Raw genomic sequence first — 27,600 nt, forward strand, 5'->3', positions numbered from 1 at the left:
CTTAGACTATTTTTTCCTTTGTGCTACATCTATTAGACCCTGACGGACTTTTTCGCTTCAGTCCTGCATGTTCAAAAATTTGAAGAAAAGTCAAAGAGACAGTTTTTCCCAATAAGTAGAATTTATTGTCAGATGTAAAAGCTTCTTTCCAGCTGGGGTTGCCTCTCAACATATATATGAGCGAACAACTGAAAAACACACTTCCGGGTTACAGATATTTATAATATATGTGACGTCGATTCTCTCTTCAGGCTCTTCCCCTTCCTTGGGCGGGCGTTCAATCCTCTGGAACCAATCACCTCGGGGCATGTTAATCTGACTCCATTCCCCCCAACCGTTGGTTCCCTGCGAAACATTTTGAAAATAGCAGTCCTGCCGAAAAATGCGATTTACGCACACACACACACGTTATTTGAAACTCAGCTTCCGCATTCCTCAAAGCTCTCGTTTCACACTCCTGCCAACTAGTTTTCAAGACAAAAACCCAGCACAGCATGGACATACTCATATCATTATATTTGACAGTAAAACAACAGTAAACATAAATTTATAATACATAGAACATCGTAACCCCAATAATCCCTCTCTTGACCTCGAAAGAGGTCAAAATTCTTGGTCCTCCGTGTCGTTATTATAGCTAGATAACAATGGCATATTAAATGGTTTGGGGCTTTCCGGTCTCTCAATAGCTGAAATTATTAAGCGATTACACAGTGATCTAAGGCAAGGAATGCAACAACAGCCACACGTAATCAAAATTGCTACAAATACCCCTATGGACATCACAATAGACATTACTATTGCTTTCCATCTTCCCAATGTTTTGTCTAGCCAATCTCCAATAGGATTATTTACTCCTGAATGTTCCTTCATTTCGATAGACAAAGTTTTCAATCCTTCCATGCCCTCGTCACTGATCCATCAGGGGCAGTATTATTGGGAATGTTCGTACAACAAAGATCACCAAACATTACACATACTCCTCCCTTCTCTGCCAACAGCATGTCCAGAGCCATACGGTTCTGGAAAGCCATCAGTGAAGTTGGTGCTAGTTGCTCCGCTAAACCATCTACTGCATCCCTTGTCATATTTGCTAATCTCATGACATTATAATGCACATAATTAATCCTATCTACATTCTTGTTTGGGGTGACTGAAAAAAGAGCAGCTATTAATGGTGTATTCTCAAAACCTGCTGCCACTTGGTTCGCTAGCTTATATTCATCTGGTACACCTCTGGGAATCCCTATAGCATCGATATACGTAGGACTATTTAATGATAAATCTACACTTGAACCTATTGCTCTCTTTGTAATGATGTGTCTCCTACGTCTTCTAGTCAATGTTGCTGAATTCACGGATTCCGTTCTGACTGCTCTGTCACCTATCAGGGTTATTGGAGCTCCCAGTCTTACCAAAGCACACACTCCCTTTGCCTTCTCAGGTATCCTAGTAAACAATCTTCGATCTCCACACTAATAATACAAACCTGCCCTAGCCCACGTACCTATTCTAGTCCCATTATCTACTATGATCTGATCACACCACTCCTTATTTATCTCCCCCAGGTTGCTGGTTGGTGATTGACGTTTAATATCATAACAGGTATAATTTGCTTTCTTTGGTGTAAATGGACCTGACCGTGAAAGGTAGGTTATTGGTGGGAATATTGTTGCCAATGTGGTACAATTTTTTGGACTGGCCATCCGTGTCAGCATACACTCATAACCCCACGTATCGTTTTGGTACAACGGGGCTGGTTCAATATATAAATGGGGTCTTGCATTAGCACATCCTACACAATCATCTAACCTCTGTTCTCTGGCTGTGGTAATTATCCATTCCAGCCACAAATTATTTTCCCCATATCCTGTTGCTCTTTCTATCAAATCTTCCGGTTTTAACATGGTGTAATCTATTTCTACCACTCCATTCTTTTGTCCTACCGATAATGGCTCAGCTATTGTCTCATTTCTTTCCTCCTCAGGTGAACTGTCCACAACAAATTTTATTACTGCTTTTCTATCTGTTCCTTGCATGTGCACCCCCATTATAAGGAAAAACTCCCCTGTATAATTGGCTGATCCCGTTCTGGTGGATATTGAAAGGGTGAGTGGATTTTGACTTGCTCTGTAATCTCTTTGCATTTTGAAATCAAATTTTGCCGAGGTACGGGTCCAAAGGCTAGGTTCTTTCCGGGGTCCAACCACCTGTATATGCTATTACCTTATTCCATGACGGACACCATTCTCCCCTATGGGTTTGCCTAGACTGGTACGCCTTACAAACACTGTCCATATTCCCGTCCATACATACATTTACCTCGTACCCCCTCTATGAGCTATTTTTTCCCCCACAATTTATGACAGCGCATAGGTCGAAAGTAAATGATGTGGTCTTACCCCAAACATAGTTAATTACGAGTTGTTCACACGGTAACCTCGTATCGGCTATGGCTCTTTTGTATAACGCTCTTCATGAAAGTACGGTGAAAGCGCAAGGAAACGCACCACAGCACACGTTCACACTGTCTAAATGAAAATGCAAATAACACTGCAAGAAAGCTTGTGGGAAGACAATTTTTCTTAGCGGTGAGCCTATATAAAGCGGTGAGAGAATAAAGCCTCGAATAATGCGGACGTCGATGGCGGTACCTCTCGCATGCAAAACAAGCGCTCTTCCATTTGAACGAACTAACCGGAACTGTTGCCACTTAACAGTACGACACTCAAAGGAGTAAAATCAGCGACGCGAAATGTGATTGCAGGACCCCATAGGCCGGTTAGCTCAGTTGGTTAGAGCGTGGTGCTAATAACGCCAAGGTCGCGGGTTCGATCCCCGTACTGGCCACTGACTTTTCCCTGGCATGCCGTCCATCTCTCATTGGTAAAATGATGCTGGGGTCGTTCGTCAAAAGGCTTGCACAAGACAGATGATGTGGCCGAAATAGCTCAGTTGGGAGAGCGTTAGACTGAAGATCTAAAGGTCCCTGGTTTAGTTTCGGCAAGTCTTTGCCTGTGCATTGCTTTACCGCAGAGATATTTGTGCACCCTGGACCGGGTGGCCTTTTCTTGTGCGCCTAGCGGGCCTAAAACCACTCGACACAGGGTTCCATGGTGTAATGATTAGCACTCTGGACTCTGAATCAAGCGATACGAGTTCAAATCTCGGTGTGACCTCTCAGCACAGCATTCTCCTTTAGTGGGCTTCCAATCAGAACCCCTTCCGAGGGGCCCATGTCTGGAATTGCTTCTGCCCAACGGTTTTAGCCTTTCAACTTATGCATAGCACTCTGCACTCTGAATCCAGCGATCCCAGTTCAAATCTCGGTGGGACCTCTAAGCGCAGCATTCTCTTAAACAGGGCATCCAATATGTCTGGAGTTTCTTCTGCCCAACGGTTTGAGCCTTTCTACTAGCTTGTTTGCTTACGATTGAAATTCTTCTACGTTTTTTCGCGTACTAGACGCCTCTATACACAAACACCCGCAGTAAAGCACATTTGGGCAGAGAGATTTTTCAAGCCCAGGCATTGCTTTACCGCAGAGATATTTTTGCACCCTGGACCGGTTGGCCTTTTCTTGTGAGCTTAGCGGGCCTAAAACCACTCGAAACAGGGTTCCATGGTGTAATGCTTAGCACTCTGGACTCTGAATCCAGCGATCTGAGTTCAAATCTCGGTGGGACCTCCCAGCACAGCATTCTCTTTTATGGGTCTTCCAATCAGAACCCCTTTTGAGGCCCATGTCTGGAATTGCTTCTGCCCAACGGTTTGAGCCTTTGCACAAGACAGATGATGTGGCCGAAATAGCTCAGTTGGGAGAGTGTTAGACTGAAGGTCGGCAAGTCTTTGCCTGTGCATTGCTTTACCGCAGAGATATTTGTGCACCCTGGACCGGGTGGCCTTTTCTTGTGCGCCTAGCGGGCCTAAAACCACTCGAAACAGGGTTCCTTGGTGTAATGGTTAGCACTCTGGACTCTGAATCCAGCGATCTGAGTTCAAATCTCGGTGGGACCTCCCAGCACAGCATTCTCTTTTATGGGTCTTCCAATCAGAACCCCTTTTGAGGACAGTATTGAATCCCGTTCTGTCTTAAAGGACTTGGCACAGCGGTTAACTGTCCTTTAAGACAGAACGGGATTCAATACTGTCCACTATACTAACGAGGAACACCCGTCGGCGGCCAAGCGTGAACGCGGCGACCCCCACGGACGGGTTTTGTGCGAACAAACAGCAGCTCGGGTGACGTGGTCTGGTCATACAACACGGTGCTAAGTACATTTGGAATTCCAAGCATTCCAAGGTTTAGCTAAAGCTCGTCATCAGAGAAACAAAGAGCTATGCCCATGCACTTTCCCAGCGGTTACGATGTTCAGTCAAAACATGTCACATTGCAACTGATGAATCATGGCGTGGCGAATCTCGAAGGGCAGCTTACGGAGTCTTTCATTATATCACACTAGAAGAACAAACGCATTTGTTATATTGTTCGGGGCTCTGCATACAGCAGGGCTGCTTGAGTTTGTCCCAAAGCAGAAAGGGGTATTTGTCGTGGGCAAATGGCCACGAACAGGCTTAACAGCTTATGTTAAAAAAAGAAAAACCTAACAAAAGCTCGTTTGAACAAAATCTGACTTCGAAGAATGAGTATTTTGGGCTCAAGCTGTTTGAAGGACTCGGCGTGGCAGTTAACAGTCCTTTAGACAGATCGGCGTTCAAAGTAAACCTGCCCGTCAGGGAATCGAACCCCGGTCTTCCACGTGACAGGCGGAGATACTGTCCACTATACTAACGAGGAACACCCGATTTCTGAACAGCATGCACGCGGCCACCCGTTCGGAAGGGTTCATCCGCTCCTGTCTTGCCAGTCAGTGAAGGGACTCTGTTGCTCGATGCAGTGGTGTGGGCTTACAACACCTGCTTGACACACTACCATCCAAAGCAGGTAAATGGAAATAAATATGGAGCGCTTCACGGATTTGCGTGTCATCCTTTCGCAGGGGCCATGCTAATCTTCTCTGTATCGATCCAATTTTAGTATACGTGCTGCCTTAGCAAGCACGAGTACTGTGGCGAAACAAGGTAATTATACATCTCGTTTCACAGCAAGCAGTCAGGCGACTGGTGAGTTCCAGGCCGCCCTCCATTCAGTGTGGATGCAGCGCACCACGCTTATCTCCAGGCTGCCAAAATTAAGGGTGAACTCAGTCTTGGGTGGAATTCAGCTATCGTCATCCCTATACCAACGCAGACGAGTAGGTGCCGGCTTGCTGAATTTCCAAATGTACTGAACACGGTGTTGTAAGCCCACACCACTGCATCGAGCAACAGAGTCCCTTCACTGACTGGCAAGACAGGAGCGAATGAACCCTTCCGAACGGCTGGCCGCGTGCATGCTGTGCAGAAGACGGGTGTTCCTCGTTAGTATGGTGGACAGTATCTCCGCCTGTCACGCGTTAGACTGGGGTTCGATTCCCCGACGGGGAGGTTTCCTTTGAATGCCGATCTGTCTAACGGACCATTAACTGCCACGCCGAGTCCTTCAAACATCTCGAGCCTAAAAAACTCATTCTTGCTCTCCTGCAAAAATGTGAGATTGGCCCCTTCAACACCGACCGCCTTCTCCTGTTTTTAGAAGACCTTCACGAAAGACTGGTGCCAGAGGTAGAAAGGTGACAGGAGGGAGACCACTTGCCAATATATGTGATCACATGGTACAATGTGGCATTCCACCATTCCCGTTTAGTCACAGCCTGGTTTGACGCCCATCCAAGGAGGATGTCCCATTTCCTTGCTCCTTACTCCCCTTTCCTCAACCCCATTGAGGAGTTTTTCTCGGTCTGGAGATGGTTTTTGACCATCGTCCACATGACCAAATGTCCCTCCTGGATGCAATGGATGCTGCATGCCAAGACATCACAGCTGAACACTGCCAGGGTGGATAAGGCATGCCAAAAGATTCTTCCCAAGATGCCTTGCCAGAGAAGATATCAGGTGTGATGTGGATGAGAACATGTGGCCAAATGCAGAAGACCGAGCAGATTAGAAGATTACTTTTTTATTATTATTATTATTCCGGTGCTTTTTCTGTTTGTATATCTTGCAGTAATGTCCTTTTTCAAATAAAGTCTTTACTGCAGCAATTCTGTCTCTGTCTTTTTTTTCATAAACTGTGCATTCTATAAAGCTACGCTAAGATGGTCATTCATTTTTGTATTATATTTCTGCAGCAAAAGAAACAAAATGCATGCATTTACTAAACCCAACAAAACTAAAATGTAGAGAGGCTTCAAAAGATACTACAGTGCAAAACGCAATCTATGATCAATACAATAAACTGTCTATTGTATAAGGGCAGACCTGACACATAAAATAATGCAGTTTCTGTAAATTCAGCTGATGTTAGTGTTTTTTTTGTCATTGTGTTATGATTGACTAAATGTTCCTGTTGGAAGAGAACATGTGTTAGTGTTTTGAATAATTATTTGATTTTGAAACATGTTTGCAGTGTTTTGTTAGACATAGTGTATTGTGTTAGTGAATTATTGTATTTTGAAAATTAGTTTTGGAGTTTAGTTTACAATGTGTGATTATGAGCATGAAATTAACCGTTTTACCAATTGAGTGTTTTAGGTGTGTTGGTGCGTTAAGAGTTTAGGAAACTTGTTAAATGTATTGAAAAAACTGTCATAGCAATTGTAAAAAACTGTAATGGGACACGGCGGGATCTGAAAACATGGATAACGCGGGGTCAGTTGTGGCCTGGTGGTTAGATCGTTGGGCTTTTGATCAGAAGGTTGCCTGTTCTAATCTCAGTGCCAGCAGGTCATGACTGAAGTGCCCTTGAGCAAGGTACTTACCCCTGATTGCTCTGCAGTAATGTGCCACTGTAAGAAAACTACTTGTAAGTCGCTTTGGATAAAAGCGTCTGCCAAATGAATAAATGTAAATGTAAATAACGCGTCTAACTACGAATCAGACAATTCCAGGTTCAACTCCTGGCTGGCTCGTTCGTTGTGCTCCCCTTTCGTGCCATGGGGTCTCCATTGACCTCGGAAAAATTTAGCCCCGTCTGCAGGTTGATGCGACACCTTCGATAGCTCAGTTGGTAGAGCGGAGGACTGTAGGCGTCTAACAGGTCATCCTTAGGTCGCTGGTTCGAATCCGGCTCGAAGGAACCGTCGTTTTTACCCCTGGAGACCGTCAGGCAGCACTTAGTTCATCAGGTTGTGTCAAAGCAGTCTGACAGTCAGGATGGCCGAGCGGTCTAAGGCGCTGCGGTCAGGTCGCAGTGTCCTCTGGAGGCATGGGTTCGAATCCCACTTCTGACACAGCTTTGCTCTAGTGCTTGGCTTTGAACGGAGTTCCTCGCAGAGTTGTCAAAACCCCAATTCTGTCTATGGCCAGGCCGCAACAGAAAAGATGTCTCAGACCCGTATACAAGCTATGCATTTCTTCTTGAAAACAAAAAGAAGAGACGCTCTTTCAGACTCAGAAAACGCCAAAACAACAAACAAAACCCGTAAATGAAACTCCACTCATAACCTTTCTACATAACCTGTAACAAAAGAGAAAAGAAAAAGTATGATGAATTTCACACAACACTTACCTTACTCCTTAGTTAATAAAAACCAAGAAACGACAAAGGAATAAAATGTCCCCTGTCCCCTAAAGAATCAAGACAATTAAACTCACTGTCCCCAAAACATGACAAAAACAGGCCTAAGACTAAACATGAGCAAGCTGCCTGTTGGGCTAGCAAGCTAAAAATGACTAGAGAGAACAGGTTTTTACCACCCCCCCCCAAAACAGCCGTGCCAATCAGCAGAAGTTATCCACGAACCAATAAACAGCCTCCATTCCTGCAACACAGACTCAAGCACAAGAAAACAAACACTCATTCCGGGTTGTAACACCTCCACCCATAAAATCTCAGATTTCCAAATAGTTTTAAATATGATATCTAGGCAAAGTGTCCGTAATCACATTTTCAACTGCCTTGTTGTGTAAAATCTGGGTTATGGTCATTATAAACAACAATGGGTAATGAACTAGAACCAAGATAAACCTCACATTGCTGTAAGCCTAGCAAATGGCACAGGGCATCTTTGTCCATGGTGATATGGTTAACCTGGTGACGATTGAACGTTTTTGAATAGAAACAGACAGTGCGGTTGATTGCATGATCATCTTCCTGCAATAAGACAGCACCGGTCCCACTCGCATCCACCTCCCGCTTAAATGGTTTTGAGAAGTCCAGGGGCTGCTAACATAGGAGAACAATACAACTACGTTTTGAGGCCATCAAAGGCATACCGACACCTCAAATTCCATTCAAAAGACACTGGGCCACGCAGAAGATCTGTTAGGGGTTTTGCAACATCTGAAAAGTCTTTGCGAAAACTTCTATAATATCCAGGCTTCCCAAGAAATCGCCTAAGTTCTCATTTTGTTACAGGAACTGGGAAAGCATCGTTGGCTTTTACTTTAGCGTCAAAAGGACGACGAACGGTCCCCTGACCCACATGTTTACCCAAATAAGTGACTGTAGCACAATCGAATTCACATTTAGCAAGATTAAGAGTGAGGTTTGCTGATTGAAGACTCCCAAACACAGTGTTCAGGTGTTTAGCCTAGCTCTTAGCCCTCCGCGCTTCCCCCGCATATGTTTACGATCTCGACGCCGTTGACGAGCACTTCCGCCCGGCCGTGTGAGGTGCGTAGCATCGGATGTTCTGACGATCTCAGGGACGAGTTGAATGTTGCTGATGCAACTTCCGGACATGCTTAAACTGATATCCTAAAGCTCCTGCCGGGTGTACGATGTAAATGCACAACTGTTCTGGACGAACAGACCCGAGATGAGCAAGAAATACACTATATAAAAGCTAAAACTGGAGAGACGCTGAGCCTCGCGATGTTCACGCGCCGCCATCTTGGTCATAAAAAGTGTGAGGTTTGCTGATTGAAGACTCCCAAACACAGTGTTCAGGTGTTTCTTCCAAGTTTCAGAGTAACACACCACATCATCAAGGTATGCTTCACAACAAGGTACATCACAAAGTACATAGGACACCAAACTTTGAAATATTGCACGAGCATGTTTTAAACCAAAAACCATAACCATATCTTGTAAAAAAATCAACCTGCAGTGGCATAAGCTAGCAGAGATCTCTGAGACACGTTCCGTAAGGGGAACCTGGCAATAACCCTTAAGTAAGTCTAACTCGGTCACAAACTCAGCATGTCGTACACTATCCACAGAGTCTTCTATTCTCGGACTGTTGGCATCTCACGGGTCATCCTTAGGTCGCTTGTTCGAATCCGGTTCTAAGGAAGCGTCGTTTTTTCCCGTGGAGACCGTGCTTGCCGTCAAAGAGCAGTGATTGCAAGCACTCGTGAAATGCCCCATAGGGCGTCCAAAACTAAATTCACTGACCGGGAATCGAACCCGGGCCGCGGAGGTGAGAGCGCCGAATCCTAGCCACTAGACCACCAGGGAGAGCATGCATTGGTGCCTGGCACGATGAGCGCAGAATCCTTGCCACTAGACCTAACTGCGCCAACGAGGCGTGCCACAGCAAAATGGGAAACGTCTTCAGTCAGAGCGGTCTGGGGGACGGGTGGCTCGAGTCACTGGTGATCCTCCGTGCTTTCGTAGGACTGCAGTTGCAGAGACACTCTGCGTTGCTCCAGTGCCTTGAAGTTGTTGGTAATCCTGTAAAGGACTGCATCACTTGGGTTCCATCATTTTGTCCACGACCTCGCGGAGGGCCAGTGGAGCAATGGATAACGCGTCTGACTACGAATCAGAAGATTCCAGGTTCGACTCCTGGCTGGCTCGTTCGTTGTGCTCCACTTTCGTGCCATGGGGTGTCTGTTGACCTCGGCAAAATTTAGCCCCGTCTGCGGTTGGATGAGACACCTTAGATAGCTCAGTTGGTAGAGCGGAGGACTGTGGGCGTCTAACAGGTCATCCTTAGGTCGCTGGTTCGAATCCGCCTTGAAGGAAGTGTACTTTTTACTCCTGGAGACCGTCAGTCAGCACTTAGTTCATCAGGTTGTGTCTTTCAGTGACAGTCAGGATGGCCGAGCGGTCTAAGGCGCTGCGTTCAAGCTGGGGAACAATCGGCCATTAAAGCTAGGCGAAAGGGAAGAAAGGGGAAGAAGGATAAAGAGAAAGGGAAGAACTGAAAGAAAAAAAGAGGGAGAGAAAGGCCAAAATATCAAGTCAAGAGATATTTCTTGCCTATTATTTGAGTATAGATGCATTTGCTAGTTTTTGAAGTGATAAAAAACGCACATTTCAGGCATTCACCAGGACCCGGGTTCGAATCCAGCCAAAGACAACTTTTTGTTTAATTTTTAATCTTATTAAACAAACAAATTCTTGAATGGATTATTTTCAAAATACACATATGTACTTCGTTGGTTGTGTTTTAAAAAAAGATCTGTGCTCTGTGGTATTATTATTAATAACAAATATGTAAGCCACGGTAAATATGTTGAAAAATGTCTATTATGCAAGAACAACAAAATACAGTAACTGTCCTTTCTTATATATTAATTTTTTATGTTATTGTAACGGACTTTTTGGCTTGAGTCCTGCATGTTCAAAAATTTGAAGAAAAGTCAAAGAGACAGTTTTTCCCAATAAGTTTAAGTAGAATTTATTATCAGATGTAAAAGCTTCTTCCAGCTGGGGTTGTCTCTCAAACATATACATGAGCGACCAACTGAAAAACACGCTTCCGGGTTACAGATATTTATAATATATGTGACGTCGATTCTCTCTTCAGGCTCCTCCCCTTCATTGGACGGGCGTTCAATCCTCCGGAACCAATCACCTCGGGACATGTTAATCTGACTCCATTCTCCCCCAACCATTGGTCCCTGCAAAACATTTTGAAAATAGCCGGTCCTGCCGAAAGATGCGATTGACGCACACATACACTCACACACTTGTTGTCTGAGACCCTGCTTCTGCATACCTCAGAGCTCGTGTTACACACTTCTGCCAACTAGTTTTCAAGACAAAAAACCCAGCACAGCATGGACATACTCATATCATTATATTTAACAGTAAAACAACAGTAAACATAAACTTATAATACATAGAACATCGTAACCCCAATAATTGCAAGGCACCGAGAATTGTGTTTAACTAAAACTAATAAAATTAATGAAAGTCAATGAAAACCATGTCTTGACAGTTTCTTTTTATTTCACAAACATGAACAGCACAACAATAAATAATAAATTAAAACGCTCAATAAGTTAAAAAACACGTTTAAAAAAACTATATATAAAAAGGTAAATACAATATTAAACAATAAATAAAAGACAAACAAACGCAATTATACCAAATATATTTAAAAACCAACAAGTGTAAAAAGCCTTCAATAAGACCTTTTAAAAAAAATAAGAGCAAAACAACTACAAACTACTATTAACAATGAACAACTTGTTCAAACAACACTATATACATAAAACTATATACATTTTAGTTGCACATTATTTGGAGGTGGTTCTTCTCATTTCCTCCAACCATACCTCTTTTGAAACAGTCTCAGTCTGTGGGCAGTACACCCTGCCCCTATACTGGCTGTGACCTGTTGCAATTGTTTTAAATTGGCCACACTTCTTGCATGTGTTGGCCTCCACAGTTCTTCTGTAGGGTCTCTTTGGGTATGGCACCTGGATTGGCAGCAGGTGCAGCAGGCTGTGAGGCGGTGACCTGGACAACTGTACCACTGGCATACCCTGCACCATCGGCATGCCTTGGACCATTGGCACATACTGGAATATGAAGTTGGGCAGACTCTGGAAACCTGCTGCTCCTGGCACAAGTACATTGGTCACCAACGGTTGGGTTGGAACTGGTGCGTTGGGTCTGAGAGGGGGTCGCCCAGCAGAAGTCTGCCTCTGCTTTGCCTGGCCTGCAGTGCTCTCGGGTAGCTTGTACTGGTGCTGCTCCGCTGGCTGATGTGTCTCAGTCTGTAGCTGTTTAGCACCCTGAAGAGGCTCCTGAGCTTCAGGAAGGGGCTGAGGCAACTCAATGCCCTGAAGCAGCACAGACAGTTCCTGCTTTTTCTGTCTGTTGTTGTGCCACTGAATCAGGGTATTTTGATTTACCTCCACCAGCTGCATGGATGTTCCTTCCATGACCATGCTGTTTCCAAGCACAAGCTGCCTTATCCTTCGATATTCTTGAAGGATCAGAGACCATCTCGATAGGCTTCCCTTTCCTTTTTTCTTGGGGCTAGGGTGAATTGTGCAAAGCCTGATGAAGATGGTCTCCACCAGGCGGCAGCAGTCAGGCCACTGAGCGGGTACGCTACCTGCACCCAGCACACATCTGGTTGTGCTCTCTACTCCAGGGGTGTGAGACGGCCTCTTTGGTGTTCTGAAGCGCCCACTCAGCAGTCGCTCCTGGTGCCGAGCTGCGTACACCACCCTCTGCTTGTCTCGGTCATCCAGCTTCTGCCAAAGTCCAATGATGGTGTTGGCTTCCTGGTTGGTCAGGCTGAGAACTGTGTGACCCCGGAGCTCCACCAGATATTCCGCCAGCCTGTCCACATGTTGAAAACCAGGCATATTTTGGTAGTCAACAGCCTATTGAAAAACACAAACAATAATTGTTACATTAAATAAGAAGTTTGATGCATTTTGCTATTTTGCTTACAAATTACTTTACAAATGAGTAACTTTTAAATAAAATAAGTGGTACCTGGGTTCATAGCACAGAAGCAGATGTTGACAATTAATTAATTGTATTTTAATAAATCGCTCTTATTAGCATTTTTGTTTAATAAACTGGGTGAACATACCATCTCATGATCGCCTTCCCGCCCTGTCTCTTCCAACTCCAAGCGGACAGGTAAATCAGATGGCTCAGAAGGTACAGGGGACGCAGACTGTGGGAGGCTATGTGCCAGAACACTGGTGTCAAGGACAATTGAAGGCATTGAGGAGCCCAGGACAGAGGTGGCAGAACCCAGTGTCAGTGTGGAAAGTGGTGACAGAACAACGTCCAGATCTCTAATTGTGTGATCCTCGTTGATGTCACAGAAGCCCTCATCTTCCTCCCGCTCTTCCACATTGAGGTCGTCAAGGAGCTCTGCTGTCTGCTCAGAGTCTGGGTTAATTTCCTGCAGTGCCTGACCAGTCTGACGGAACAAATACTGGACTCCAATGAGCTCACCTGGAATAAAAACAATCAATAAACAGGAATGACATTCAAGTGAGAACTAAATATAATATATAAAGGCTGATATTTGACATAAATGCAGGTTTACACCAATAACAAATTATCTTACCAGTGTAACGTGCAGGGGGACAAAATGCGGGGACCACTTTCCTGCCAAACAGCTTTTCAAAATTGCAGTTTGCACAGTGAAGGAGTTCTCCTGTGTAGCTGTGCAAAGCTGATGGTTCAGATGACAAGGAAGCATCCTTCCGGTCCTGATTCCACCTGTTAAGCCCCTCCAGCAGATAAATCTGAAAGTTCAGACTGTTGGCACTGGTCCCTGTAAATAGACACAACAGTGTTTAAGGAGTCTTATATAAACACGCGTAATGCTATTTTCAACATATGCATTCTATGTGTGGCAGATACGGACCTGGGATGAAACGGTTGAGATGTAAATGAAAGGACTCGAGAGAAGTCGAGCCTCTGGCACATCTGTATGTCCTCAGAAGCACACCTCCCTTGGTTAAGGCCCCCTTTTCTGTATAGAGCACCACACCAGGGGGATCTTGGATGCATTTCACATGCTTCTTCTGGACACTCCAGATGTGCTCCATCCTTTCTCTGTCCAGGAGAGGAACACCCAGGGAGTCGTTGCCCTTGCTGCTTAGGAGCTCTGTGAGCAGCCTTTCGAGGAGAAAGATGGTAGTGTCCTCTCCGCGGGTCCTCCTCCGACAATGGAGAGCCAACTCTTTCCTCTTAAGGTATTTGCCGACATCTTCATCTGTCAGCGCAGGCCAACCCTGGGACATCAGCAGCTCTCTCTTGGCTTTGCGGAGCAGAGAAACATCACCCATTCAAAGATGCATGCTGACAGTCGTGACATGAAGATGGGGTAAAGCTGATGGGCGTCGGTCGTACATCCCAAGGCAATCCTGCGCATAAAATGCCAGATGTCCAGCCTTATCAGAAGATCCGGCCATCCACCGAACCTGGCTTTCAGCTTGGTCTCACCCACCTCAGTGCAGCACCCACAGTCTACTTACAACACGGCAGGTGCATCCACATCAGCCTGCTGGTAGCGTTTCACAAGACCGTCTACCAGCGTTAAAGCACTGATGAGCACCTGGCCAAACTCGTTGCTAACAGAGGTGAGCCACAGTCCCGTTCCTCTGGCTGTCCCTGCCAGCTTTTTGGTGATCTGCAATAGACATAATTGAGAAAATGTCTAATGTAGTTAACATCATACAGTGTAGAATGCTGAAAATAAAACAGCTTGCATAAATCAAAATCCACCACTGACCTTTTTAGTTGAATCCATCTTTAAAACTGTGCCGTAAGTGGATGTTATCCTGGCATGGATTTCATCCAGCCTTGTCAGGATGTCTCGACTGTAAACGGTGAGGAGCCACTTCCAGCTTGGCACCACTGTAGGCTTTGGGGGCTGTTTAACTAAAACTAATAAAATTAATGAAAGTCAATGAAAACCATGTCTTGACAGTTTCTTTTTATTTCACAAACATGAACAGCACAACAATAAATAATAAATTAAAACGCTCAATAAGTTAAAAAACACGTTTAAAAAAACTATATATAAAAAGGTAAATACAATATTAAACAATAAATAAAAGACAAACAAACACAATTATACCAAATATATTTAAAAACCAACAAGTGTAAAAAGCCTTCAATAAGACCTTTTAAAAAAAATAAGAGCAAAACAACTACAAACTACTATTAACAATGAACAACTTGTTCAAACAACACTATATACATAAAACTATATACATTTTAGTTGCACATTATTTGGAGGTGGTTCTTCTCATTTCCTCCAACCATACCTCTTTTGAAACAGTCTCAGTCTGTGGGCAGTACACCCTGCCCCTATACTGGCTGTGACCTGTTGCAATTGTTTTAAATTGGCCACACTTCTTGCATGTGTTGGCCTCCACAGTTCTTCTGTATGGTCTCTTGGGTATGGCACCTGGATTGGCAGCAGGTGCAGCAGGCTGTGAGGCGGTGACCTGGACAACTGTACCACTGGCATACCCTGCACCATCGGCATGCCTTGGACCATTGGCACATACTGGAATATGAAGTTGGGCAGACTCTGGAAACCTGCTGCTCCTGGCACAAGTACATTGGTCACCAACGGTTGGGTTGGAACTGGTGCGTTGGGTCTGAGAGGGGGTCGCCCAGCAGAAGTCTGCCTCTGCTTTGCCTGGCCTGCAGTGCTCTCGGGTAGCTTGTACTGGTGCTGCTCCGCTGGCTGATGTGTCTCAGTCTGTAGCTGTTTAGCACCCTGAAGAGGCTCCTGAGCTTCAGGAAGGGGCTGAGGCAACTCAATGCCCTGAAGCAGCACAGACAGTTCCTGCTTTTTCTGTCTGTTGTTGTGCCACTGAATCAGGGTATTTTGATTTACCTCCACCAGCTGCATGGATGTTCCTTCCATGACCATGCTGTTTCCAAGCACAAGCTGTCTTATCCTTCGATATTCTTGAAGGATCAGAGACCATCTCGATAGGCTTCCCTTTCCTTTTTTCTTGGGGCTAGGGTGAATTGTGCAAAGCCTGATGAAGATGGTCTCCACCAGGCGGCAGCAGTCAGGCCACTGAGCGGGTACGCTACCTGCACCCAGCACACATCTGGTTGTGCTCTCTACTCCAGGGGTGTGAGACGGCCTCTTTGGTGTTCTGAAGCGCCCACTCAGCAGTCGCTCCTGGTGCCGAGCTGCGTACACCACCCTCTGCTTGTCTCGGTCATCCAGCTTCTGCCAAAGTCCAATGATGGTGTTGGCTTCCTGGTTGGTCAGGCTGAGAACTGTGTGACCCCGGAGCTCCACCAGATATTCCGCCAGCCTGTCCACATGTTGAAAACCAGGCATATTTTGGTAGTCAACAGCCTATTGAAAAACACAAACAATAATTGTTACATTAAATAAGAAGTTTGATGCATTTTGCTATTTTGCTTACAAATTACTTTACAAATGAGTAACTTTTAAATAAAATAAGTGGTACCTGGGTTCATAGCACAGAAGCAGATGTTGACAATTAATTAATTGTATTTTAATAAATCGCTCTTATTAGCATTTTTGTTTAATAAACTGGGTGAACATACCATCTCATGATCGCCTTCCCGCCCTGTCTCTTCCAACTCCAAGCGGACAGGTAAATCAGATGGCTCAGAAGGTACAGGGGACGCAGACTGTGGGAGGCTATGTGCCAGAACACTGGTGTCAAGGACAATTGAAGGCATTGAGGAGCCCAGGACAGAGGTGGCAGAACCCAGTGTCAGTGTGGAAAGTGGTGACAGAACAACGTCCAGATCTCTAATCGTGTGATCCTCGTTGATGTCACAGAAGCCCTCATCTTCCTCCCGCTCTTCCACATTGAGGTCGTCAAGGAGCTCTGCTGTCTGCTCAGAGTCTGGGTTAATTTCCTGCAGTGCTTGACCAGTCTGACGGAACAAATACTGGACTCCAATGAGCTCACCTGGAATAAAAACAATCAATAAACAGGAATGACATTCAAGTGAGAACTAAATATAATATATAAAGGCTGATATTTGACATAAATGCAGGTTTACACCAATAACAAATTATCTTACCAGTGTAACGTGCAGGGGGACAAAATGCGGGGACCACTTTCCTGCCAAACAGCTTTTCAAAATTGCAGTTTGCACAGTGAAGGAGTTCTCCTGTGTAGCTGTGCAAAGCTGATGGTTCAGATGACAAGGAAGCATCCTTCCGGTCCTGATTCCACCTGTTAAGCCCCTCCAGCAGATAAATCTGAAAGTTCAGACTGTTGGCACTGGTCCCTGTAAATAGACACAACAGTGTTTAAGGAGTCTTATATAAACACGCTTAATGCTATTTTCAACATATGCATTCTATGTGTGGCAGATACGGACCTGGGATGAAACGGTTGAGATGTAAATGAAAGGACTCGAGAGAAGTCGAGCCTCTGGCACATCTGTATGTCCTCAGAAGCACACCTCCCTTGGTTAAGGCCCCCTTTTCTGTATAGAGCACCACACCAGGGGGATCTTGGATGCATTTCACATGCTTCTTCTGGACACTCCAGATGTGCTCCATCCTTTCTCTGTCCAGGAGAGGAACACCCAGGGAGTCGTTGCCCTTGCTGCTTAGGAGCTCTGTGAGCAGCCTTTCGAGGAGAAAGATGGTAGTGTCCTCTCCGCGGGTCCTCCTCCGACAATGGAGAGCCAACTCTTTCCTCTTAAGGTATTTGCCGACATCTTCATCTGTCAGCGCAGGCCAACCCTGGGACATCAGCAGCTCTCTCTTGGCTTTGCGGAGCAGAGAAACATCACCCATTCAAAGATGCATGCTGACAGTCGTGACATGAAGATGGGGTAAAGCTGATGGGCGTCGGTCGTACATCCCAAGGCAATCCTGCGCATAAAATGCCAGATGTCCAGCCTTATCAGAAGATCCGGCCATCCACCGAACCTGGCTTTCAGCTTGGTCTCACCCACCTCAGTGCAGCACCCACAGTCTACTTACAACACGGCAGGTGCATCCACATCAGCCTGCTGGTAGCGTTTCACAAGACCGTCTACCAGCGTTAAAGCACTGATGAGCACCTGGCCAAACTCGTTGCTAACAGAGGTGAGCCACAGTCCCGTTCCTCTGGCTGTCCCTGCCAGCTTTTTGGTGATCTGCAATAGACATAATTGAGAAAATGTCTAATGTAGTTAACATCATACAGTGTAGAATGCTGAAAATAAAACAGCTTGCATAAATCAAAATCCACCACTGACCTTTTTAGTTGAATCCATCTTTAAAACTGTGCCGTAAGTGGATGTTATCCTGGCATGGATTTCATCCAGCCTTGTCAGGATGTCTCGACTGTAAACGGTGAGGAGCCACTTCCAGCTTGGCACCACTGTAGGCTTTGGGGGCTCCTGAAATTTTATTGGCAACACTCCAGGGCGGTTGACGAAGTCAACACATTGGGTGGTGTAACAGGCCAGACGCTGGAGCCATTCCTCACTGTGGTTCTCACGCAGCTGATTGATGAGCCGTGTAGGACTGTTGCCAAGGCCACGGTCACGCAAGAGTCTAATGACTCTCATATCACAGGCATACCTAAGGAAAAGCAAAAAAACACACATACATTAATGTTCAATACGTCAAGTATTCATTTGCAAATACTGACAGTGTGAGAAAAGTGAACTCACTTCTGCGTGAGGATGACCCGAAACTCAGAGCGATGGCCCAGATCCAACTGTTGCAGGACAGTCTGACTCCAGGACACATGCGAGGCCTTACACTTGGTACAGATGAGGGTTTCTGTGACCATGTTGTACATCCTATCGATGTCCAGAACCTGCCGTGCCCTCTTGTGCAGACCGCCTCCTGTAAGCTGATGCTGTCCACAGGCAGGATTGGGACAGAGCACCTTGACCCTCCACAGCTTATATGGCATCCACAGCAAAAGAGCATGGGAAAAAAACCTGTCTGGAGCTGGAGCCTGATTATAGGCAAGTGCTGGCTGAAGGTTGTCACGGAGCTCTGGCTTTCCTTTGGACCCCATTCTAAAAAGCCTGCTGGCAATCCACTTGTGATCCTCGGGTGCTAAGGTCTCAGACCACAAACGAGGAAGCGGAACTGCAGACGGAGCTTGCAGTGATGTCCCAGAAGGACTAGTCTGCTAAGGAAAAAAGAAAAAACCTTTATACATATAGCTGGAAAGGATATTTTTTTAATTTGACAAACATATATCCTTTTTAAAATATTTGACTATTTCTAAACATCTGAATATGTAAACTTTGAATATGTTAGCATTTTCACATCACTAGACAAAAATAAGAAGTCAAAGAAATAACATTAGATGTCAAAAGTGAACAGAGCAAAAGGTGTGAGTTTAATGAGCTGTAACAGTTAATATGCAGATTTCATAACCTTTAAAATAAAAATATATGAGATTACTTACAGAGACGATACTGCATGACTCCGCAGGAGCGCTCACATCTGGAGTGGTTCTGGAGACAGAGGCTGGAACTCCAGGGTCCTGTGTCTATATAAACATGCAGTGAATTATGAAAGATTATAATAGATGCAGTGAATAACAACACATTAAATATAACTATAACTCATGTTAGATATAGAATTATACACCACTGCTCAGACGTGAAGCAGGTGTGACCAGAAAGATGCTATAGATTATTACAATCTCAACAGTCTTAATTATTTGATCAAAAATAAATTAAAATCACAGTTAAAAATGGAATGATAAAGCGTGAAAAAATGTTGTGTCGTTTTGTATATCGGATGTATTTTATTAAAGCATTATGCAATACTGTAAAGTTCTGATCTTATTTCATTACAGTATGGTTTCCTGGAATACAAATATGTGCTGTACAAAGTGGAGGGGAAACTAATGTCTTAACTTTACTTAACTCAATTTAATAGAATGAAATGTGGATTATGTCAATACTTACAGAGACAGTGGTGCTTGGTATAGGGGCACTGGATAAGGCTGCACGGGGTTGGTCATCAACATGAGATGGTCTTCTAGCCACACTCAAATTTGGCTTTGCTGCAGCAATGTGAGACCCGCCAAACCTTGGTTTGGTAAACTAAAAGTACAAAACAATTACAATGGGAAGACATAATGTTTTGTCATAGCATAAATTAAAAATATAATAAAGTTTTTGACCAATCAGTATATATTTCGTAACTGTTTTTCATCTGTATAATAATTACCCTGACCATGTCACCCAACCCACGTGAGATATCAAAACTGACCCACCGGCTGACTAGAGCTGTCCCCACACGGTGTTACAACAGACACAAAGGTGTAAAGACACCCCACCCAAAAGCTGGGCACAACCATTTTCTTAACCCTTTGTCTAAACCCACCTGAGACATTCACACTGAATAATCAGCTCACTAGAGCTGTGACAAGGTGTGACAAATGACAAGCAGGTTTGAAAAAAATGATTAAAGTATTTGATACTAAAATATGTATATGTAAATGTATATATATATATATGTATATACTTGTTATTACCATTGACAAACTCGGTGTTATCCTTGATGTCCTTGAAGGCTGCGGCCGGGCCTGAAGCTGAGGCTGGGGTTCACTCTGCTCCTGTGCAGCTGGTCCAGCAGAAGCAGCCTGTTGTTCTCTGACACTTGGTGTTTGTTCAGAAGAGGCAGTGGGCTGCTTATAACCACAACAAAAACACATACAGACATTTTTGAAAGAGGAACATTGGTTTGCTTAAAATAACTTGCAACCCATCACATGAATGTTACCTTCTGAGTGTGAAAACCACATGTGCACTTCTGGACCGCTCCAAGCAAGGTCAACTGGCCACGGGATTGCATTGGACATTTTTCAATCTGTAACACAAATGTACACGATACATGCATTTGTAACTAAACAATTATGGTTGCCTGAGCAATCCCCTCAAAAGAACAAGTTGAAGACATTTACAAACATCCCTCCCCAACCCTTTCTTTAACAGTCAATAGTTGCAAGGTATCACATAATTCTCAAAATACCTGAAATCAATTCATGTCTACAAGCAATGCCTTGTTAACCGGTTTGTATAAAATTTTCACACATTAACCCTGCTAATATGTTTTTTTTAGGTCAATGCAGTAAACAGTGAAAGTCAACGAACATTGTTTCATCGTGCATACAAATTAAATAAATACACTCTTACCCTTTGATAAATCTCGTGCCACTTCTTCTGCCTCGGAGCTGGCCTGTTGCCATCTGATGGCCAAACCTGTGTTGGCAAACTTTCTGAGACGAGAAACCCATTCAGTGTCCGACATGGCTTTATGCGACCTTTTTGCAGCCATTATTACTGTCCTAAACCATTATGACAACACACTTAATTAAGCATTAATAACAAAACAAAGTTCATGAAAAAATCATGTGATGAGGTAATGCATTCTTACCGTTAATCCGCCGTCAGAAATATATACTTTGTTTGTGAAAAAACGGAGAGTTCGTGTCAGAGATGTTGCAGGTCGTGAACTTTCTACTGTACATTCATTCCTCTCGTCAAAGATCGTTCGCCTTCGGAGCTGTTCGGTAGCTGGGGGCAGGACACCTTCGACATTCTCTTGCGCTACGATTGGCTGTGAATGTTGAAGCGCTCCCTCGCGATTGGCTGTGAATGGTGAAGCGCTCCCTCGCGATTGGCTGTGAATGTTGAAGCGCTCCCTCGCGATTGGCTGTGAATGTTGAAGCGCTCCCTCGCGTGTGGGGCTTTGAGTTCAACATTGCTTACTTTTTGCCGGACTATCCTTCGGCAGCTGGCTCCAGTCTCTTCGGAGGCGTGGGTTCAAATCCCACTGCTGCCAGCTATTGCTTGAAAAGCCTGTTTGCCCTCAGGCTTAAAAGGGCAGCTTTTAATTCGCATCTCACTTTCAAGTACCTGCAGACCATCTGAGCCAAAGTGGCCATTTCATGTGTGCTCGATGAGGGGGCATGCAACTGTGATTTGGCTTACCTCCAGGGACATTAATGAATTACCGTGCATTGACAAGGTAGCTCTTATGCCGGGGCCTCACCAATTTTTTTAAAATTGTAGAGTAGTTTAAAACTGGGAGAGACCACAAACATGAGCACAAAAAATCCTGGATTTAATAGTTTTGCACCTATAACGTGTGGTGTGCTGTGACGATGATAGCACACCACACAAGATCAGATTTGTGAACCACAGTCTATATATATACTGTACATGTTTAATGTAAACCAATGTGAGCTTACAACAATTTCTATGATTTTACAAATGTTTGCTTTGAAGGAACCTATAAGGCATGCAAGAGCAGAAAAATACCAAAGATAAGCTGTCAGGGTAGTTTTCAAACACGTCTGAGTTTCACTTACCTGCCAACTCCCAGAATCCCATTACCCGGTTCAGGTGTACTTGATGAACTGCAATCTACAGATGGCGTCGCCTCCAAATGTAAGACTGAACAACCCTGCTTCAGAAAGGTGCACAGAACCCTAAGCTGACAGAACCCTGTAAGTCTGAGAAGCATCGTCGGGGCCTAGTGTAAAACAAAATGGCGGAAACGACCAAAAGAACCGCACCTGCAGGACACCCCCGCCTTGAGCGTCTACACCGAAAACTTGGGGCATGCCCTCTTGAGCCCGGATAGCTCAGTCGGTAGAGCATCAGACTTTTAATCTGAGAGTCCAGGGTTCAAGTCCCTGTTCGGGCGATGGTTGCCCACCTGTACCTCACCTTTACTTTGTGAGCTGTTCTGGCATCGCCCTTTTTATTGATCGTGCGTTGCTTCAGCACACTTACCAGAAATTCCTTGACAGCTGAGCAAAAGGCTTCCCTCCCTGTAGATGTATTCGGGAAGTCCTGCTCTCACAACTTCGCCAGAGGGCTGTTGGCTTGCCGTGATCATATCGTGGTTATGACTCTTTTTTGTGGCCGCAGCGATTCCGGGTCATGGCAGGGGACTGTTTGCTGTTTTTGTTGATGTCCTGCCTGTCCGTAATTGACGCCCCATTACATCGCCTGTTACGCTGCCGGCTCGCCCCACCTTGCCACACGCGCTAAGCCCAGAGGACCTGCAATCTATTGTAGTCGTGGCCGAGTGGTTAAGGCGATGCACTTGAAATCCATTGGGGTCTCCCTGCGCAGGTTCAAACCCTGCCGACTACGGTTGCTTTAGGTGTTTGCTTTGGCCGAGCGGTATAAGGCGCTGGATTAAGGCTCCCTCCCCGTGTGGAAAAGCCTCGGCCCAACCCGTGAATTGGTCAACCATGACCAACAAATATCTTTTCCCTTGCACCCTCTCTACCATGTCTGTGAAATCAATAACAATCTCCTCCCCTGGGCCATGCACAGGTGAAAATACACCCCTCAGCTGTTTTAGTGACAGCTTGACGTTATGCTCTTGACAAATTTCACATGAGAGTACAAAACCTGATACCATTTGAGTGAGAAAGGAATGCCACCAATTTTGCAATGTTTTCATCATCTGTTTTGAACTCACGTGCGACATAGTGTGTGCTTGGATCATGATTGAGCGTGACAGGCTCATGGGCACAGCCGGTCTGCCATCTGGGGCCTGCCACAGACCATCTGGTGCGCACAGGGCCCCATACTCTGTCCACGTTGACAGTTCTTCTGGTGTGCATTTGCCATGTTCGGCCACAAGTGTTTCTCTGCTGAAAGATGGTAACAATTTCACATATGAACAGTCAGTCTGTACCATCATGGTCACCTGATAGCCTGCAGCTGTTTTGGCAACCAAGTCAGCAGCCTCATTACCCCTTGCTATTACACTGTCAGTTTTGCAATGGCCTTGACACTTTATGACGGCGACTGCTTCTGGGATTTGCAATGCCTCCAATAGAGCACATGCTTCGAGATCGTGTGCTATTGGTCTGCCAGAACTGGTGACGAAGCCACACCTTTGCCAAACAGCAAGCTCGACATGGACTGCGCCAACAACATACGCTGAGTCACTGTAAATATTGACTTTGCCTTGGCCTGCGATTTTCAATACCTGTGTAACAGCGATAAGCTCCGCTCTCTGTGCTGATTGTTTCCCTGTTATCTTTTCGGCTTGTCTGGTTATATACCCGTCATCTGTTTGCTGCACTACTGAATAAGCTGAGATTAAAGAGCCATCATGAGCTCTGAAACAGCAACCATCCGTAAACAATGTGATCACGTCCGAGTGTCCAACAATCGGCGTGGCGGTCAGATTGTTACGGACACGGCACGCCAGGTCAGCGATGGGTGCACAGTCATGTGGCTCTCCCGTGGTGAATAGATCAGCCATGTTGATGCCGTCATGTGTGTAAGTGATGTTTGGCGCTGTCAAACATTTAGACAGTTTTCTCTGTCTCAGGGGCGAAAATGTGAATGATGCGGAATTGACAAATGACTTGACAGAATGTGTGGTCAGGACTGTCAGTTGATGACCCATCACAAGATGCGACGTTTTTTCAATGATCTTTGCCAAACCAGCCGCAAATCTGGCACAGGCCGGCTGGCGTCGCTCAATCTCGTCCATGAGAACGCTGATGTACATGAGTACACGTCTGGTGCTTGACATCTTTTGGAAAAGTACACCATGTGCGCTGTTTCCTGTTTCAGATACATCAAGAAATAAACCCTTACTGTATTCGGGGTTATGCAAATATACAGCATGTGAAAGCTCCCCTTTCAACTTAATGAATGCTGCTTCAGCTTCTGGGGTCCATGTCAACTTTGCTTGAACATTGCGCATACCTTGCTCTTTCACCATGTCACGTAATGGTTGGGTGACTGCTACATACATTGGTATGTAATTTCTGCTAAACCCAGTCAAGCCCAGAAAGGATAGCATGTCCTTTACAGTCTGCGGTTTTGGATGTGACAGAATGGCGTGCCCTGGCCTGTGATTGAACGTCCCATAAAGGTAACAGACGGTCTGTTAACCTGTAACTTTTCTTTGCTGACTTTAAATCCGGAGACATGTAACTGTTTCAAAATAACATCTGTGGCGTTCAAACAATCTTCATTGGTTGTGGCCGCCAGCAAAAGGTCGTCAACGTACATTATGAGAACACAATCGCCAGGTAACACACACTGTTGTAATTGGTCCTTAAGAACTTGGTTAAAGATTCCTGGCGACAAAATGAAACCCTGTGGCAGAGGATTATAAGAGTATTGACACCCTCGGTATGTGAAAGCAAGACACGATTTACAGTCTTCGGCGATGGGAATACAGAAAAAGGCGTTGGCCAGGTCAATGCATGTAAACCATTGGTGAGCTGGGGTCAAGTTTGAGATTGCAGTGTACGGGTTTGGCACAGGCATTGTTGGCGTGGCAACCATGCTGTTTACTCTACGCAAGTCATGTACTAGTCTGTATTTGTCTGTGCCCGGTTTTCTAACAGGGAAAATTGGGGTGTTCCATGGCGTATGCCACGGAGTCAAGACACCTTTTTCCACCAACCCTTTAACAGTTGGGGCAATGCCTTCTTCGCTTTCTCTTTTGTAAGAATACTGTGGAACCCAAATAGGCTCCGGTGACGTTAACTGAAATGTGACTGGCTCTATCTTACAAAGGCCAACATCCGTTGGGCCTTGTGACCAGAGGCCAACGGGCTGGCGGCTGATTAGCTGCTCAGCACCGGGACCGTCCGTTAGTTCGCGACCGTGGCTTCTTTTAATTTGGAGATGTGTCAACACGCCCATATCTGTGGTTTTCCCAGGTACCCAATACGAGTTGGATGTGTTCGAAACCCAAACCCCAGGAATGTCATAGGGCTCCCAATCGGTAACTGATGCTAACCTTTTAGTCATGGCTCCTAGTTCTCTGGCCTCATGGCCTGGATGCAGTGACATGGAAATGTGAGGTGCTGCTATTTGTGTCATTTCATACTGTAATGGAAATTTCTAGTCTAGCTTCTTGATGTGTCTATCTATATGTTTATGAAGTTTCTATCGATGTTTTCTTTTCTATGTTATCATGTTTTTCTTTATACACGTCATACCACTCTGCCTTTGCCCTCGAGCAGAGGCCAAGATGTTCTGTTTGGAATAACGGGCATCACTTCTCGTAAACCAGCTCGGGATTCTGGCTTGGGGGCAAAGGGAGGGGGTTTTCACGTTTTAATATATATACTATGGGTGCAGAAGGAAAGAGCGCCTTTGCTCTGCACCATGCTCATTGCTCATGATGCAGATTAAACGACAATAAAATACTTTGCAAAGTACCTGATGTCTCTGTATATTGCGTTTGTCAAAATTGACTCACCTTGATTAAGGAATAAGAAAATTCCACAACAATTTGGCGACGAGGTATGGGATCACAAGGCTGACGGAGAACGGACTAGAGTTGACTGATCATCCTGGACATAGCAAATCCAGCTCTAACCCCATACAGGGATGAGAGAACTTTACTCCGGACTCCAAGCTGACGTGATCCCAAAAGAACTCAGTGCAAGGCACAAAAAGGAAAAGTGGTGAGTCAGATAGATTTCTAGAACAGTCTGGGGGACTGATTAAAACAGTCTGGTTAAAGAGGGGAGACTACTCAGAATCGAGAGAGATTCTAAACAGTCTGGGGGACTACTAAGAAATTATATGGATAAACCAACATACAGAGAAATGAGGAAAAATTGGGGAACGGGAAGTTTACAAGGTGTGCCCTATTTAATAGAAAAAGCTAACTTTCCAGAAAACGGTACATTTAGTACCACAAAATTAGGAAAAATAAGAGAACACATGGGGAAAAAATACATATTTAAAATGTCTAAAAAAGAAATGGAAAAATATGATGAAGCGTGTAAATGTTTAGAGTTATGGGAGAGGGTAGCTAATAGACGTGACTATGTTTTTAAAGAAATGGCATTGGAAGAACTGCCACCACCGAAAACTCCATTGAACCCTATTTGCTGAGTATAATGATTTAACCCCTCTGTCTTCTTTACCCCCATCTATGACTTGTTACAAACACCAACCGGAGGATGATTGTGTCCCTCCTCACCGACATCTGAACACGATTGAGGCAGCTCCAGTGCCCCCACCAGTGTCTCCACCAGCACCAGTGCCGTCTCCACCACAGCTCGTGGTGCGTCCAAAGCAAGAAAGAGTGCATCCAGCACCGACAGACAAAGAACTTTTGACATTTTGCAAAGAATTCTCACCCTCAATGAAAGAATTAGAGAGACTGTTGAAAGTCAAACTGAAACCATCTGACCTGAGAAAGTTACAGGGTAAATGGCCTGTGGAGGAAGTATTTAAAGAACATTCTGGACTTCAACCTGATTCAGACGGACCAGACATTGGTCCGTTCGAAGGACATCTCAGATCCACTTTTCTGCGAAACCTAAGAGGAGAGCTGAGACGAGAAGTGGAAAAATCATGCATCGAGCCAGATCGTGCAAGAATGAGTGAGATCGTCCGTCATGCTGTACACGCCGAAAAACAAACAGGCAAGAAAGAGCTTCAGAAGAAAAACACACAAGATAAAGAACTCCACATGGCCCTAATGAATATCGGAGGAGAACACGGAAGAATAGGAAGATGGCGAGGGAGAGGAGGTTTTAAACCCTCTGTTGAGTATGATCCAGAAAAGTGTTTTAACTGCAAAAGATTGGGGCACTGGCGAAACGACTGTCCGGAGCCTCTGAGACCAATGGGGTCAAAACAAAAGGTAGATGGAAGTGAGGAGGTGAGGCATCATTCCGAGGGTGGTGAGTATGATTTCCCTTAGCATATGCAATGAAGAAATGCTTTTTCCTACTGTATGCAATGAAGATCTGCTTAGCTCACATTCCATGATGAATGAAACCGCTTTCTGAACTTTGCTAAAATGCACAATGCTCGTGTGCAACAAACTGCTTGAATTATTGATAGATTCAGGGGCAACAAATAGCCTACTGTGATTCACAAGAAGTGTTTAA

This window comes from Barbatula barbatula (assembly GCF_947034865.1).
Source record: "Barbatula barbatula genome assembly, chromosome: 4".
Classification (NCBI taxonomy): domain Eukaryota; kingdom Metazoa; phylum Chordata; class Actinopteri; order Cypriniformes; family Nemacheilidae; genus Barbatula; species Barbatula barbatula.